The sequence below is a fragment of the Geotrypetes seraphini genome, chromosome 7 (assembly GCF_902459505.1).
Source record: "Geotrypetes seraphini chromosome 7, aGeoSer1.1, whole genome shotgun sequence".
Lineage (NCBI taxonomy): Eukaryota > Metazoa > Chordata > Amphibia > Gymnophiona > Dermophiidae > Geotrypetes > Geotrypetes seraphini.
Window position 1 is genome coordinate 23,118,353 of NC_047090.1, and position 16,602 is coordinate 23,134,954.

General features: G+C 44.4%; 1 protein-coding gene across 4 annotated transcripts in view; it reads left to right on the plus strand.

Moving 5' to 3' along the window:
- Window positions 1–16,298, plus strand: part of HCFC2 (host cell factor C2) — a 154,743-nt gene extending 138,445 nt beyond the window's left edge. For all 4 annotated transcript variants that reach the window (XM_033953353.1, XM_033953355.1, XM_033953354.1 and 1 more), the window contains one exon: window positions 16,080–16,298. The gene's annotated coding sequence lies outside the window, so the exon portion shown is untranslated. The remainder of the gene's footprint in view (window positions 1–16,079) is intronic.
- Window positions 16,299–16,602: the final 304 nt, after the last annotated feature.

A 16,602-nucleotide genomic window follows, 5' to 3' on the forward strand; every position in this document is an offset into this window, starting at 1 on the left:
GTTGTAAACAGGAATAAGTACACAGGAAGCAGTGGTGGCCCTCGACCAAGGGGAAGATCCCACAGTATGCCTGCTGTTCAAGCCTTCGGCACTATTAAGAGTTCCTTGACTCCCTACTTGGAATTAAGTTAGGCTCACAGCAGGCCCCTTCTATCCTGAACGGAGTGGGAGTACAGCCCACATCTATTTCCTGGCATCCTGATATGAGTGTTTTAGTCATGGAGCACTGGGATGTTCCTGAGAGCTCTTTAAAGGAAGCCAAAACAATGACTAGGCTGTATTTTTTGATTGGGTGACCAAAGAACTGGATCAAGGACATATGCTAGATGTTATTTACTTGGATTTCAGCAAAGCCTTTGACATGGTTCCTCATGGGAGGCTCTTGAACAAACTTTGAAGGGCTGAAGTTAGGATCCAAAGTGGTGAACTGGATTAGAAACGGATTGACAGACAGATGCCAGAGGGTGGTGGTTAATGGAAGTTGTTCAGAGGAAGGAAAGGTGAGTAGTGGAGTCCCTCAGGGTTCGGTGCTGGGACCGATCCTGTTCAATATGTTTGTGAGTGACATTGCTGAAGGGTTAAAAGGAAAAGTGTGCCTTTTTGCAGATGATATGAAGATTTGTAACAGAGTAGACACCGAAGTGGAAGTGGAAAATATGAAAAAGGATCTACAAAAGTTAGAGGAATGGTCTAATATCTGGCAACTAAAATTCAATGCAAAGAAATGCAGAGTAATGCATTTGGGGATTAATAATCGGAAGGAACTGTATATTCTGGGAGGTGAGAGGCTGATATGCACAGATGGGGAGAGGGGCCTTGGGGTGATAGTATCCAAAGATCTTAAGGCGAAAAAACAGTGTGACAAGGCGGTGGCTGCTGCCAGAAGGATGCTGGGCTGTATAAAGAGAGGCGTAACCAGTAGAAGAAAGAAGGTGTTGATGCCCCTATATAGGTCGTTGGTGAGACCCCACTTGGAGTATTGTGTTCAGTTTTGGAGACTGTATCTGGTGAACGACACAAGAAGACTTGAAGCGGTCCAAAGGAGGAAGACGAAAATGATAGGAGGTTTGTGCCAAAAGATGTATGAGGAGAGACTGGAAGCCCTGAAAATGTATACCTTAGAGGAGAGGAGGGACAGGGGAGATGTGATTCTGAAGTTCAGGTACTTGAAAGGTATTAGTGTAGAACAAAATCTTTTCCAGAGAAAGGAAAATGGTAAAACCAGAGGGCATAATTTGAGGCTGAGTGGTGGTAGACTCAAGAGCAATGTAAGGATATTCTTCTTTATGGAGAGGGTGGTGGATACCTTGAATGCGCTCCCGAGAGAGGTGGTGGAGACAAAAACATTGAAAGAGTTCAAAAAAGCGTGGGTGAACACAGAGGATCTGCAACGTGACATAATCAAGCTCGAGAAATGGGCATTGACATGGCAAATGAGGTTCAACGTGGATAAGTGTAAAGTGATGCATGTCAGTAACAAAAATCTCATGCACGAATACAGGATATCCGTGGCGGTACTTGGAGAGACCTCCCAGGAAAGAGACTTGGAAGTTCTGATTGACAAGTTGATGAAGCCATCCGCGCAATGTGCGGCGGTAGCAAAAGGGCGAACATAATGCTAGGAATGATTAAGAAGGGGATCACAAACAGATCGGAGAAAGTTATCATGCCGCTGTACCAGGCCATGATGCGTCCTCACCTGGAGTACTGCATCCAGCACTGGTCGCCATACATGAAGAAGAACACGGTACTACTCGAAAGGGTCCAGAGAAGAGCGACTAAAATGGTTAAGGGGCTGGAGGAGTTGCCATACAGTGAGAGATTGGAGAAACTGGGTCTCTTCTCCCTTGAAAAGAGGAGACTGAGAAGGGGACACAATCGAAACATTCAAAATACTGAAGGGAATAGACAGCAGATAAAACCAGATTGTTCACCCTCGAGAGCTTGGACAGGCAAGCAGGAGAGAGGGAATAGTAGGAGACAGCAGCAGAGGGAGAGGGAAGCAAAAAGCAAAGCAAAAAAAAGTGAAAGAGGGAAACAGGCAGGAGACTACAGGGGGAATCGGCGAGAGTTAGCTCCGCCCACCCCCGACGTCAACCAACGAAGCTCCCCCTTAAAAGGGGAGGAGCCAAAAAGTGGAGTCGATCGAGAGCTTGGACAGGCAAGCAGGAGAGAGGAAACAGTAGGAGACAGCAGCAGAAGCAAAAAGCAAAGGAAAAAAAAGTGAAAGAGGGAAGCAGAGGCAGGGGACTACAGCCCACCCCTGACATCAACCAACGAAGCTCCCCCTTAAAAGGGGAGGGGCCAAAGAGCGGAGTCGATCGAGAGCTTGGACAGGCAAGCAGGAGAGAGGGAACAGTGGGAGACAGCAGCAGAAGCAAAAAGTAAAGGAAAAAAAAAACGAAAGAGGGAAGCAGAGGCAGGAGACTACAGGGGGAATCGGTGAGAGATAGCTCCACCCACCCCCAATGTCGACCAACGAAGCTCCCCCTTAAAAGGGGAGGGGCAAACAGCGCTCAGCCGTTCGGCGCACATCGAAGGCGAGTGTTAAAGGCGCTCGCCTTAGCGAGAGCGCCTTTGCGAAGGGCCTTGAGAAGGGATGAGCCGCTGCTAAAAAAGAGCAGAGAGAGACCACAACAGACGCTAGAGGACATTCAACCAGGTGGACCAAGCAGGTACAGAAACACACAACTGGGCAGACACAGGGGGCACAGAGGACACAGCAGGCGCTAAGGACACACAGCCAGGCAGGCACAGAGGACAAAGCAGGCACAAAGGACACATAACCAGGCGGACACTGAGGATATAACCAGGCAAACTCAAGACACAGCAGGCACAGTAGACATCCACAGCAGACACAGAAGACATCCACAGGAGACTGGCAAGCAGGCAGTAATGGAAGCAACAGACAGAAGCAGGATGTTGAGCTACCCAGTTTTCTGCACCGTCTGCCATATATATGACTACCTCCCTTCTGGGAGGTGGTCTTACATATGCGCTCGATGAGGAGAACTGGAAAGCCTGAAGAAGCAAGTCAGACTCCTGGAGAGCAGAATACTGGAACTGGAGGCACTTCAAACAGTCGAGGAAGAAGACAGAGATGCAGAGATCATCAAGACAGTGGACACCATCGAGGAAGAAGTCCAGGAGCTGGAGAACCTCATAGAAGAGGCATACAGGGAGGCGGTGGAAAAGCACCAGCTACAGTGGAACGGTCAGGATGCGCCTACAGAGATGTGGACCAGCAGACGGACAGCCACCAGGAGGAAATGGACACAGCAGCAAGATCTGGAAACAGCAGAGGGAACCCATAAGAAGACGAACGCCAGGATGAGAGGAAATGGATAGGAACAAAGGACACAAACCTACAGCTGGAGAGATGGACATACACCAGGGACACAGACCTGCGATTGGAGAATCAAGAGAAGATAGAGAGGACAGCAATTGTCATGGGGGACTCTTATCATCAGACAAGTTGACAGCTACATAGTGGGAGGAAGACTAGATCGACTGGTGACCTGCCTACCCGGGGCCAAGGTAGAAGACATAGTGAGCTGCATCGATAGGATTGTCGACAGTATAGAAGAAGAAGAAATGGCAGTGGTGATCCATGTGGGGACGAACAACGTGAGCAACAGGAACTACAACAGAAGTACTGAAGGACCTGTTCGGATGCTAGGAGGGAAGCTGAAGACCAGAACGCAATGGATAGCATTCTCGGAGATCCTGCTGGTACCCAGGGCAGATGAGAAAAGACAGATGGAGCTGCAAGCAGTCAACGCGTGGATGCGGCACTGGTGTGAGGAAGAAGGTTTCCACTTCATGCGCAACTGGACGACATTCGGGGAAAGAGAAAGCTATTCAGGAAGGACGGACTCTACCTCAGCAGAGACGGAACAAGGCTACTTGCAAGCAACATCAAGAGAGAAGTTGAGAAGTTTTTAAACTAGGAAGAAGGCGAAAGCCGACAGTCAACCGAGAGAGAGAGTCGATGATTCAGGAACCGGTATTCCCAAAGGATACCATGCAGGAAGATGGAGGCGAAGACTCACCAGATCGCAGACAAGACAGAACAAAAGGGACACAAGAGGGAAGGACACGCAAGAAGGGAACAGGCTGCAAACTCAAGTGTATGTACACGAATGCAAGGAGCCTTAGAAATAAGATGGGTGAATTAGAAGCTGTGGCACAAAAGGATGACGTCGGCATCATAGAAACATGGTGGACTGATGAAAATGTCTGGGACACGGTGCTACCGGATTACAAACTGTACCGCAGAGATAGTGGCTCAAAAAGGAGGAGGCGTTGCCATATACATCAAAGAGGGAATTGAATCTACTGGAGAGAACATGCCACAATGGACAGATAAATTAGAGTCTCTATGGGTCAAAATTCCAGGAACAAATGGACCAGAAACGAGGATAAGCATCTACTACCGACCCCCAGGGCAGTCCGAAGAAATTGATGAAGAAATGACGGATGAGATTAAACGCAACTGCAAGGGAGGCAACGCCGTTATCATGGGCGACTTCAACTATCCAAGGATAGATTGGAACCTAGGCACCTCCGGCTGTGCTAGAGAGACCAAGTTCCTGGAAACTGTAGGCGATTGCTTATTGGAACAACTTGTCAAGGAAAACACATGAGGAAACGCAATTCTGGACTTAGTTCTAAATGGGCTGTGAGGACCGGCACAGGATGTAGAAGTAGACGGGATGCTGGGAAACAGCGATCACAATATGATATGCTTCAACCTGGAAACGTTGGTCCAGAACGACGGCCACGGCCCTAAACTTCCGAAAAGGAAATTACGAAGGGATGAGACGCATGGTGGGGAAGAAAATTTAGAAGAGGATAAACACTATAAAGATGCTGGAGCAAGCTTGGTCTCTTTTTAAGGATCCGGTCACCGAGGCGCAAAATCTATATATACCACGTATCAACAAGGGATCAAAGAGGAAAAAGGAAAAAGAATAAAGAATCGGCGTGGCTCACTGTAGAGGTTAAGGAAGCGATTAAAGACAAACTTCGTTTAAGGAATGGAAAAGATCAAAAACATGAAAACTGGAATAAGCACAAACAATATCAATGCAGGTGCCATAAGGCGGTAAAAGTATCAAAAAGAGACTACGAGGAAAAAATAGCCAAGGAGGCGAAAAACTTCAAGCCATTCTTTCGATATATTAAAGGGAAACGACCCGCAAAGGAAGCGGTGGGACCATTGGATGACCAAGGAATAAAAGGAGCGCTAAAGGAAGACAAAGCAATCGCTGATAGACTGAACACATTTTTTGTGTCTGTATTTACCAAAGAGGATATACACAGCATACCGGAACCCATCAGGCTATATGCTGGAAGTGAAAACGGGAAACTGACAGGGTCTACGGTCAGTCTAGAAGAGGTATACAGGCAGATCGATAGGCTTAAGAGTGATAAATCCCCAGGACCAGATGGCATCCATCCGAGGGTCATCAAGGAACTGAAAGGGGCCATAGCTGGACTGCTTCAACTAATAGCCAATCTGTCAATTAAAACAGGAAAGATTCCGGAGGACTGGAAGGTGGCGAATGTTACACCGATCTTCAAAAACGGTTTGAGGGGAGACCTGGGTGACCGGTGAGTCTGACCTTGGTACCGGGAAAGATGATAGAGGCGCTGATAAAGGAACGCATCATTGATCACCTCGACAGACACGGTCTGATGAGGACCGCCAGCACGGTTTCAGCAAAGGCAGATCTTGTTTGACAAACTTGCTGCACTTCTTCGAGGGAGTAAACAAGCAGATAGACAAGGGTGACCCGGTCGACATTGTATATCTGGACTTTCAGAAGGTGTTCGACAAGGTTCCACATGAACAACTATGGAAAATTGCGAGCCATGGAATTGAGGGAGAAATACTCACGTGGATTAAAAACTGGCTGGAGCATAGGAAACAGAGAGTGGGAGTAAATGGGCAATACTCGGACTGGAAGAGTATCACCAGTGGGGTGCCGCAGGACTCGGTGCTTGGACCTGTACTCTTCAACATCTTTATAAATGATCTGGACATAGGTATGACGAGCGAGATGATTAAATTTGCGGACAACACAAAGTTATTCAGAGTAGTGAAGACGCAGGGGAATTGCGAAGATCTACAACGTGACATAATTAGGCTCGAGGAATGGGCATCAACATGCAGATGAGGTTCAACGTGGATAAGTGTAAAGTGATGCATGTCAATATCAAAAATCTTAAGCACGAGTACAGGATGTCCGGGGCAGTACTTGGAGAGACCTCCCAGGAAAGGGACTTGGGAGTTCTGATAGACAAGTCGATGAAGCCGTCTACACAATGTGCAGCGGCGGCGAAAAGGGTGAACAGAATGCTAGGAATGATAAAGAAGGGGATCACGAACAGATTGGATAAGGTTATCATGCTGCTGTACTGGGCCATGGTACATCCTCACCTGAGTACTGTGTCCAGCACTGGTCGCCGTACATGAAGAAAGACACAATACTACTCGAGAGGGTCCAGAGAAGAGCGACTAAGATGGTTAAGGGATTGGGGGAGCTGCCGTTCACCAAAAGATTAGAGAAACAGGGCCTCTTCTCCCTCGAGCAGAGGAGATTGAGAGGGGACATGATCGAAACATTCAAGGTACTGAAGGGAATAGACTTAATAGATAAGGAAAGGTTGTTCACCCTCTCCAAGGTAGGGAGAACGAGAGGGCACTCTTTAAAGTTGAAAGGGGATAGATTCTGTACAAACGTAAGGAAGTTCTTCTTCACCCAGAGAGTGGTGGAAAACTGGAACACTCTCCCGGAGGCTGTCGGGGGAAAATACCCTCCAGGGATTCAAGACTAAGTTAGACAAGTTCCTACTGAACAAGGACATACGCTGATAGGGCTAGTCTCAGTTAGAACGGTGGTCTTTGACCAAAAGGGCCGCCGCGTGAGCAGACTGCTGGGCATGATGGACCACTTGTCTGACCCACAGCGGCAACTCATATGTTCCAAGGTAGAGAGAACGAGAGGGCACTCTCTAAAGTTGAATGGGGATAGATTCTGTGCAAACGTAAGGAAGTTCTTCTTCACCCAGAGAGTGGTAGAAAACTGGAACGCTCTTCCAGAGGCTGTTATAGGGGAAAACACCCTCCAAAGATGTTCGATGAGCCTAAGGTGGATTCCTTGGTAGCTCAGTTAATCAAGTGCATGTCCCTGCCAAGTGAAGGAAGTGTCGTATTAAAGAATGTGCAAGATCACAGAGTGGATGTGGTTTTAAAAAGGCAGTTTGAAGTTTTGGTCTTGGGAATCAAAGCAGTTGCAGTAGTCTTTTTTGTGGCATGCACTTGTCATACTAAGATGTATGGGCTCACTCTGGAAGAGGTCAAGCCTTTGCCCCAGCTGATGCTAGCAGGGGCGGATTATGTGGCCGGTGCTCTCCAGGACATCATCAGAGTCATGAGCAAAGTCTTAGCTTATTTGTTTTCAACCCACAGAATGCTCTGGATAAGGCAGTGGGCAGGAGATTCCCCCTCCAAGGCTAGTCTCAGCAGACTCTTTCAAAAAACAGATGTTGTTCGGAAAGGGATCTGAACGATCTGATGGCTAGTGTGGCAGATCGTCTGCAAAAATCTCTGCCTGATAGCAGACCGTGAACCTCTAGAGGTTCTGGGTGGTCTAATTTTCATAATTCCAGGTGCTTTCGACAGTACTCGAAGGAGCCTCTTATCAGATTCTCAGGACCTACGCGAAGCCAAGCTTCTGGTTCTTGTCCCACATCAGCCTCCAAGAAAGCTCAATGATGCTAGGGCTGACATCTTTCCCCTGAGGATAAGAGGAAGACTCTCGGCGAATGTGGAGGTCTGGGTGCAGATCTCTTCAGACTGTTGGGTGCTGAAGATCATTTGGAGAGGATGGAAGCTAGAGTTTGTCCATCCCTTAACAGACTAGTTTGTGGACTCCCCAGTGGGGTGCTGTGACAGGTTGAAGTTCTTGTCATTGGCCAGCAGAGGGAGCCTGAGTAGTGGAGTGTGTGAAGCTCATTTGCATAAGATCTTGCAAAGGCTGCTGAGAGTTGTCCACTCACCCTGAATGAAGTAGGGTACTGAAAAGAACAGCTCCAGGACAGCTAGGAAGAACAGGAGCTAGGCGACCCTCTAGGGGAGGAATGCTGGCTTCAGCCAAACTCTCGGTAAGCCTGATAGACCAGCCTCCCTGGTAGAGCTTGGAGTCCAAGGAGGGTCCAAGCTTGATGACCGGCAGGGGGTCTGGCGGAGGTGTAGTGACCAGGGGTGTGAGTGACTGGGAGAGTCCTCAAAGAAAGTGCCTGAGGAGCTGGAAGGAAGAGCCCTCGGAGAGAGACTGGCTGGGAAGAAGCCCTCAGTGCATGTGTCTGGGAAAAGACAACTGAGGGACTAGGGGAGTCCTCAGTGCATGCATTCAGGAAAAGATGACTGTGTGACTGTGAGAGGGCCTGGAAGAAGATGTAGCCGGAGGGCCTAATAGAGCTTGGAATCCAAGACCAGCAGTTGGACTGGTGAAGTGTCCAGGATCCACAGGGACCCAAGAGGCCCTGTCAGTATTTACTACGCCAGCCTATTCTCTGTCAGGAAGTTCGAGTCAAAACAGATTTTGATGTCATACAGTCCTTAAGGGTATGAAGAATTGCTATAACACATTGGGAGAATGTTTGAGCTTCATAAATATTTAATCTAATCTCCAATTTGTGAGTCGCTCTATGCCTAAGTAGATTCAAGGCAACCTACAATTTGAGTAATGCGGAGAAGAGACAAGGAGAGGAGAGGGAGGGTAGAAGGTCTTCTAAAAATGAGGTAGAGAGGAGAAATTAGCGGAACATTTTACATTGAAGAAATCGAAATATCAGTCTGTGTAGGTTATTGATTGTCAATGGAATGTGTTGCCCCCAAAGAGAAATGTGTTCAGTTTTTTTGAAGGGTTTGGTTTTCATTGTTGTCAGGAGGTTGTTCCAGGTTTTTGCACCGAGGTAGGTGATTAATGAATGTGCGCTTCTATTTTATTCCTTTAGGGAATGGAAGGAAAAGAAGGAATTTCTTGACATTTCTGGTTGAATTGGATAGAGCAATGTTGAAAAGGTTTATGGGAGGTGTAACTGAGCTTGCATGATATTTGTGTGGGCTGTCCAGAGCTGCAGTTCAATACAGGAGCTGCCAGAAATGTTGTCACCCATGCATGTGGTGGCATATCCTGCTTGTCCATGAAAAAAACTACTTTTCTACCTTTTTTTATCTTCCTTTGCACCACCTCTTTTTTTCCACCCTTCATCTACCCAACTACTCCTCATGAAATTGTAACTGTTCCCTGTTGTGCTTGCCTCTTGTTTACCTCTTACTCTCCCAGTTTTTGTTGGTTGTTTTTTTTTGTGTGTTTGTTTTTGCATTGTCTTAAATATCCCTCAATATATAGACCTTGTAAACTGTCTAGATGTGATTTTTGCAGTATATCAAAATAAAATTGAACTTCTGTTACAAGCAAAGATGCTGCACTACACAATTAGCAAAGTTTTTATCTTATGCCAATTAATATAAAGTTCCTTAATGAGTCATAACAATCTATCACAAGTTTGGCCCTGCACATTACAATTATAAAGGTAATTTCTATCCAGTTAATCCAGAATGCTAAAAAAATAATGAAACTAAAAAAATAATGAAAACCACAGCCCTAGAGTTCTTTCAGAGACCAGGAGAAACATCAGCTTCAGTTAAAGTTCTTGGGCATTCAAAGCATTGTGTTACAGTACAGTGGGTACTCAACTCATTCTTGGGGTATTTTCCCTAAAATTAACAGCTGATTAAAACCTCTGTGAGGAAGAAAAACTAAAGCAATGTTTTTCAGTGCTGGAGAAAAAAAACTAGTTTTTTCTTTGCAGTCCATTTTTGTAAACTTTTCTGTGTCCTTATCAGGCTTCATACATAGAAGGAAGGATTCTGTAAATGGTCTTTAACTTCAGGAAAGGAAACTACAAAGCAATGAGGGAATTGGTAAGGAAGAAACTTAGGAACACTTCCAAAACTTGGCTAACGGTAAATCATGCCTGGTCCTTCTTCTGGGACATGGTGAGCGAGGCGCAAAATCTGTATATCCCCAGATTCAGGAAGGGGTGTAAAAAGAATCGAACAAAAGACCCAGCATGGATAACCAAAACAGTGAAGGAAGCGATAGGCAATAAGAAAAAATCATTCAAGAAATGGAAAAAGGACAAAACTGAGGGGAACTGGAAAGAGCACAAGAAGCATCAAAAAGAATGTCACCGTGAGTTTCGGAAAGCCAAAAGAGAGTATGAAGAGAAGCTAGCCAGGGAAGCAAGAAATTTCAAACCATTCTTAGAAACATAGAAACAGAAATAGACGGCAGATAAGGGCCACGGCCCATCTAGTCTGCCCACCCTAATGACCCACCCCTACCTTTCTCTGTGAAGAGAACCCACGTGACGATCCCATTTTGTCTTAAAATCGGGCATGCTGCTGGCCTCAATCACCTGAAGTGGAAGACCATTCCAGCGATCTACCACTCTCTCGGTGAAAAAGTATTTTCTGGTGTCACTGTGCAGCTTCCCTCCTCTGATTTTCCACGGATGCCCTCTTGTAGCCGTGGGACCTTTGAAAAAGAAGATATCTTCTGCCACCTTGATGCGGCCCGTGAGATATTTGAACGTCTCGATCATGTCTCCCCTCTCTCTGCGTTCCTCGAGTGAGTATAGCCGCAACTTATCCAGCCGTTCCTCGTATGGGAGGTCCTTGAGTCCAGAGACCATCCGGGTGGCCATTCGCTGGACCGACTCCAGTCTCAGCACATCTTTGCGGTAATGAGGCCTCCAGAATTGTACACAGTATTCCAGATGGGGTCTCACCATGGATCTATACAATGGCATAATGACTTCAGGCTTATGATTGACGAAACCCCTACGTATACACCCTATGATTTGTCTAGCCTTAGATGAAGCCTGCTCCACTTGATTGGCAGTCTTCATGTCTTCACTGATGATCACCCCTAAGTCCCGTTCTGCTACAGTCCTTGCTAGGATCTCGCCATTAAGGGTGTAACTTCTGCATGGGTTTTGGCTGCCAAGGTGCATGACCTTGCATTTTTTGGTATTGAAACCTAGTTGCCAGATCCTAGACCAGCGCTCCAATAGGAGTAGGTCGTGCGTCATATTGTCGGATATTGAGTTTTTGATCGTTGCACTCCTTTCTACTACATTGCATAGTTTGGCGTTTTCTTCAGATATGTTTTCTTCAGATATGTTAAAGGGAAGCAGCCAGCTAGAGAGGAAGTGGGACCGCTGGACGACGGAGACAGGAAGGGAGTGGTGAAGGAGGAGAAGGTAGTGGCAGAAAGGCTTAACATGTTCTTCTCGTCTGTATTTACAAACGAAAACACGTCCAACATACCGGAACCTGAGCAATTCTTCAACAGAAGTCAGGCAGAAAAATTAACATCCATAGAAGTGAGCCTTGAGGACGTTCGTAGGCAGATAAAAAAACTAAAAACTGACAAATCCCCGGGTCCGGATGGCATACATCCAAGGGTTCTGAAGGAATTAAAGGATGAGATAGCGGAACTACTGCAGCAAATTTGCAACTTATCCCTGAAAACAGACGAGATCCCGGAGGATTGGAAGATAGCCAACGTTACGCCCATCTTTAAAAAGGGATCAAGAGGTGACCCGGGAAACTACAGGCCGGTGAGCCTGACTTCGGTTCCGGGGAAAATGGCAGAAGCTCTGATAAAAGAAAACATCGATCAACATTTTGAAAAACATGAACTTCTGATAACCAGCCAGCATGGTTTCTGCAAGGGAAGATCGTGCCTAACGAACTTATTGAACTTCTTCGAAGGGATCAACAAACGGATGGACAAAGGAGACTCCATAGACATCATATATCTAGATTTCCAAAAAGCCTTTGACAAGGTGCCCCATGAACGTCTACTCCGGAAACTGAAGAACCATGGGGTGGAAGGAGACGTACATAGATGGATCAGAAACTGGTTGGAGGGTAGAAAACAAAGGGTAGGAGTGAAGGGTCACTACTCCGACTGGAGGAGGGTCACGAGTGGTGTCCCGCAGGGCTCGGTGCTCGGGCCGCTGCTATTTAATATCTTCATAAATGATCTAGAAACAGGAACGAAGTGCGAGATAATAAAATTTGCGGACGACACCAAACTATTTAATGGAGCTCGGACTACAGAGGACTGCGAAAAGTTGCAAAGGGACTTGAACAAATTAGAAGAATGGGCGGCGAAATGGCAGATGAAGTTCAACATTGAAAAATGTAAAGTATTACATGTGGGGAGCAGAAACTCGAGGTACAACTATACAATGGGAGGGATGTTATTGAATAAGAGTACCCAGGAAAGGGACTTGGGGGTAATGGTGGACATGACAATGAAGCCGTCGGCACAGTGTGCAGCGGCCGCTAAGAGAGCGAATAGAATGCTTGGTATAATCAAAAAGGGTATTACAGCCAGAACGAAAGAAGTTATCCTGCCGTTGTATCGGGCGATGGTGCGCCCGGATTTGGAGTAATGCGTCCAATATTGGTCGCCGTATCTTAAGAAGGATATGGCGTTAGTCGAGAGGGTTCAAAGGAGAGCAACACGTCTGATAATAGGTATGGAAAACCTGTCATATTCTGAGAGATTGGAGAAGCTGGGTCTCTTTTCCCTGGAGAAGAGGAGACTTAGAGGGGATATGATAGAGACTTACAAGATCATGAAGGGCATAGAGAGAGTAGAGAGGGACAGATTCTTCGAACTTTCGAAAAATAAGAGAACAAGAGGGCATTCGGAAAAGTTGAAAGGGGACAGATTCAAAACAAATGCAAGGAAGTTCTTCTTTACCCAATGTGTGGTGGACACCTGGAATGCGCTTCCAGAGGATGTTATAAGGCAGAGTACGGTACTGGGGTTCAAGAAAGGATTAGACAAATTCCTACTGGAAATGGGGATAGAGGGGTATAGATAGAAGATTACTGCACAGGTCCTGGACCTGTTGGGCCGCCGCGTGAGCGGACTGCTGGGCACGATGGACCTCGGGTCTGACCCACAGAGGCATTTCTTATGTTCTTATGTCTCTCCTGATTGGTTTGGTCAGACCTCACCAGAGTTAGCTGAGCAAATCCCAAATCATCTTTCAGGAGCCAATCAGAATCAGCTGGTAATACACTGGGAACCAAACTTGTTTACCACTTTTGGGTCTTCTCAGTGGTAACATAGTTGCTTCAAGTATATTTGCTCCAGTATTTTCTAAACTGGTTTCAAGAATAAGAAGTCTTTGGTGAATCTGTGTGTCTGCTTGTACACAGCAAAACAAAGAACAGTGTGTCTTTCATTCTTCACATACAAGCAGTTTGGCAGTTTTGTAATGTAAAGTCCAGGGTGCTTTTCAGCAGAGACTCCAGGATGAATTGGTTCTGGTATCACATGTGGCCCTACACCAGTGGTTCCCAAAATTCTCTCTTGGGGAAACCCCAGCCAGTCAGATGTTTAGGATATTCACATTGAATTTTCTTGAATTTCTTGAGCTCAATCGACATACACTGCCTCCTTAGTATACAAATCTATCTCATGCATAATCATTGTTGATGTCCTGAAAACCTGACTGGGTGGGGTTCCCATAGGACAGATTGGGAATCACTACCCAGAGAGAAAAATACAAGTGACATTGCAGTTACCAGCAGCAGGCATGTGGAAATTGCTCCCTTTAAAATCCAAGGTGTAAAAATAAATAGAAAACCTCATTTTAATTTCTGGAGATATATTTCTGCTGAGAGAGGGTAAATGAGTTACAAGAAAAGCTTAGCAGAGGAATGCTGTGATATTTTCTTGACTTTTCATGGTTTGTAAATAGATTAAACAAAGCAAAAAAACATTGACAGTGCCCAATATTTGATTCTCAAAAAACATTCCCAGGACCGAAAAATTATGTAATAAATAAATTAGTAGATAATTGAATAATAAATTTGAGACGCCTCAGTACAGGCCTCGGTATATATCGAGTGGGATCTTTTGCTTATCCAAAAGCCTAAAGAATCATCTTCTAATCATATTTGTGTTTTATCCCATTCTACCAAATCTTCGAGGGTTGCTCGAAGCATATGTACTCATTGACATGTTCTTCAGCTCCATCCAGCTTTTTGAGATAATCCATGTATTGCATTTTCTAGAGGGAAGAACTTATCTTCTTATTTTGGTTCTACTCCCTATCAATTTCAGCCTCAAGGCAGTCATTCATCTTGTGGTCGGTATTCATTTTGTGAGACCTCTGTTGCAGGAACTGAATGGGTCCACCTTAGTACTGGAAGGTTGTACAAATTACATTCTGTTACTTCTTGTACTTCTACTTTTGTAATTTACATAATCTCCTGCCCATGTAAGTTGATATATGTGGGCTGTACGTCTCGGGCTATTAAGACAAGATTGATTGAACACTGCAGCTGCCTAAAGACTGCCAAGCAAACAGCTCCTATGGTCTCGCACGATATTCAACACCATCATGGTTTCGCTGACCTTAGATGGTGTGTTTTAGAACAAATATCTCCTTCCTTCAATGGCGATAAAATCTCCCATCTTCTGAAGAGAGGAAATTTCTGGATTTTCCACCTTAAAGCTTATTCTCCTTTTGGTCTTAATGAAAATGTGGACAAGTGTTTTTCTACTTATTCATTGTTTTTCTCCTCTATTTTACAATTTTATTTTTTGGCATCTGCCTTGTTGACGTCATCACGTCTCTCAGTACACTGCTCTCACGGGATTTTTCAGGGCGTCATGTTTCAGTAATAGTTTGGCATTATTTTGCTAGAGGTTGGAGCCCTTGCTAATTTTTGAAGATGTTCCTCCCAAGGTATGTTTCTGACTGGTTTCTAACTGGATGTTTCAGCTCCTGAAGAAGTTTATGAAACGGAGCTCTGTCTAGCCAAGACAACTACTCGTTGGGACTCAGATAAGTTTATTACACAGCCCAAATGAATTGTGATTTGATAATAATAACTTTATTTTTCTGTACCACCATAGTCAAAATGACTTCTAGGTGGTTTACATTGAAAGAAGGCTGGACAATCAGCGAAGGAGAGAAATGTTACAAATGTTGATGGACTGAATGAACTGTGTTTTGATCTGAAATCTAACTATCATCATTGAATTACACTGAATTAATTGTGACTTGAATTGGGACAATCACCTGTTGGTATTTACATGAATTTATTGAAAGAACTATAAACTGTGATTTGGTATTTCTTAGTATTGGCATTCACCCATGAATTATTTTATAGATGAATTTTTGAATAATAAATAACAAACAACTTTTTTACATATACACACTCATATTTACATGGGATTTTTTTCACTTTGGCACTTTGCATTTTTAATTAAGGCACGTTGCACTTTTTGATGAAGGCACTTTAGGGCGGGGCTTTGTGAGCTGCTTTTTCCGTCCTTTTATTTTTTTCTCAGAATTTCTTCACTGACCGTTTATGCATATTAATTATTTATGATGATTGAGACCAAATGATGTACGGGGCAGAGCTTATTTAGGTTTAAAACCTGGTGCTGGTCACCTATGAGTTTCTGTCCAGGGCCAATAAAAGTCACTCGATATATACCAAGGCCCGTACTGTGGTGTCTCTCATTTATTAATCAATTATCTATTAATTTATTTATTACATAATTTTTCAGTCCTTTGAATGTTCTTTGAGAATCAAATATTGGGCACTGTCAATGATTTTTTGCTTTGTTATATGATATTTTGACAGTTTTTTCTTAGAGTTTTTTGCTTGCCAGTTTGTAAATAGATTAACATGTTAGGCTATATCAGGGGTAGGGAACTCCGGTCCTCGAGAGCCATATTCCAATCGGGTTTTCAGGATTTCCCCAATGAATATGCATGAGATCTATTTGCATGCACTGCTTTCAATACAATCCTGAAAACCCGACTGGAATATGGCTCTCGAGGACCGGAGTTCCCTACCCCTGGGCTATATGGATGAGCAAGGAGATTGCTTGAATTTGCTATCGGGCACAATTAAACCTAAAAAAATGAGTGAATTGTGTGTTCTTTTCCAGCGGTGAAATCAAAGCAAACTAGAAACATCATAGAAGATTCACGTTGAGAAGACGGATGACTCTTAATTTGTAATATTTTGTAAATTGGAAATGTTTATTTTTACATTGTGGTTCTTTCATATCTTATTGTATACACTTTTTTTAAAATGAGCATTAGAAATTTCATACTCAAATTACATGGCAATGATTCTATTTATAGTAAATCAGTTAAATACTGAACATGTACAACCATTTTTTTTTATTAGAAATATTTCAATTAGCAGTATCATCCTGTTACACCTGGCGTTTTTAGCAATAATATGTTAAAGGAGACTGTCCCTGATTTGAAAGTTGAGCATGTTTAAGATAAAACTGTGCAATAATCCCAAGCACACTAATAACTGCACTTTTTTTTTTTTTTTAAACTACCACACAGGAATCAGTTTTCCAGGTTAACTACAGAACATTACTTTTAAAGTGTCCTGAAATTGCACAGATTCTGTGGAATTCACATTTTATTTGTAGAATAAGTATGTGCGAGTGC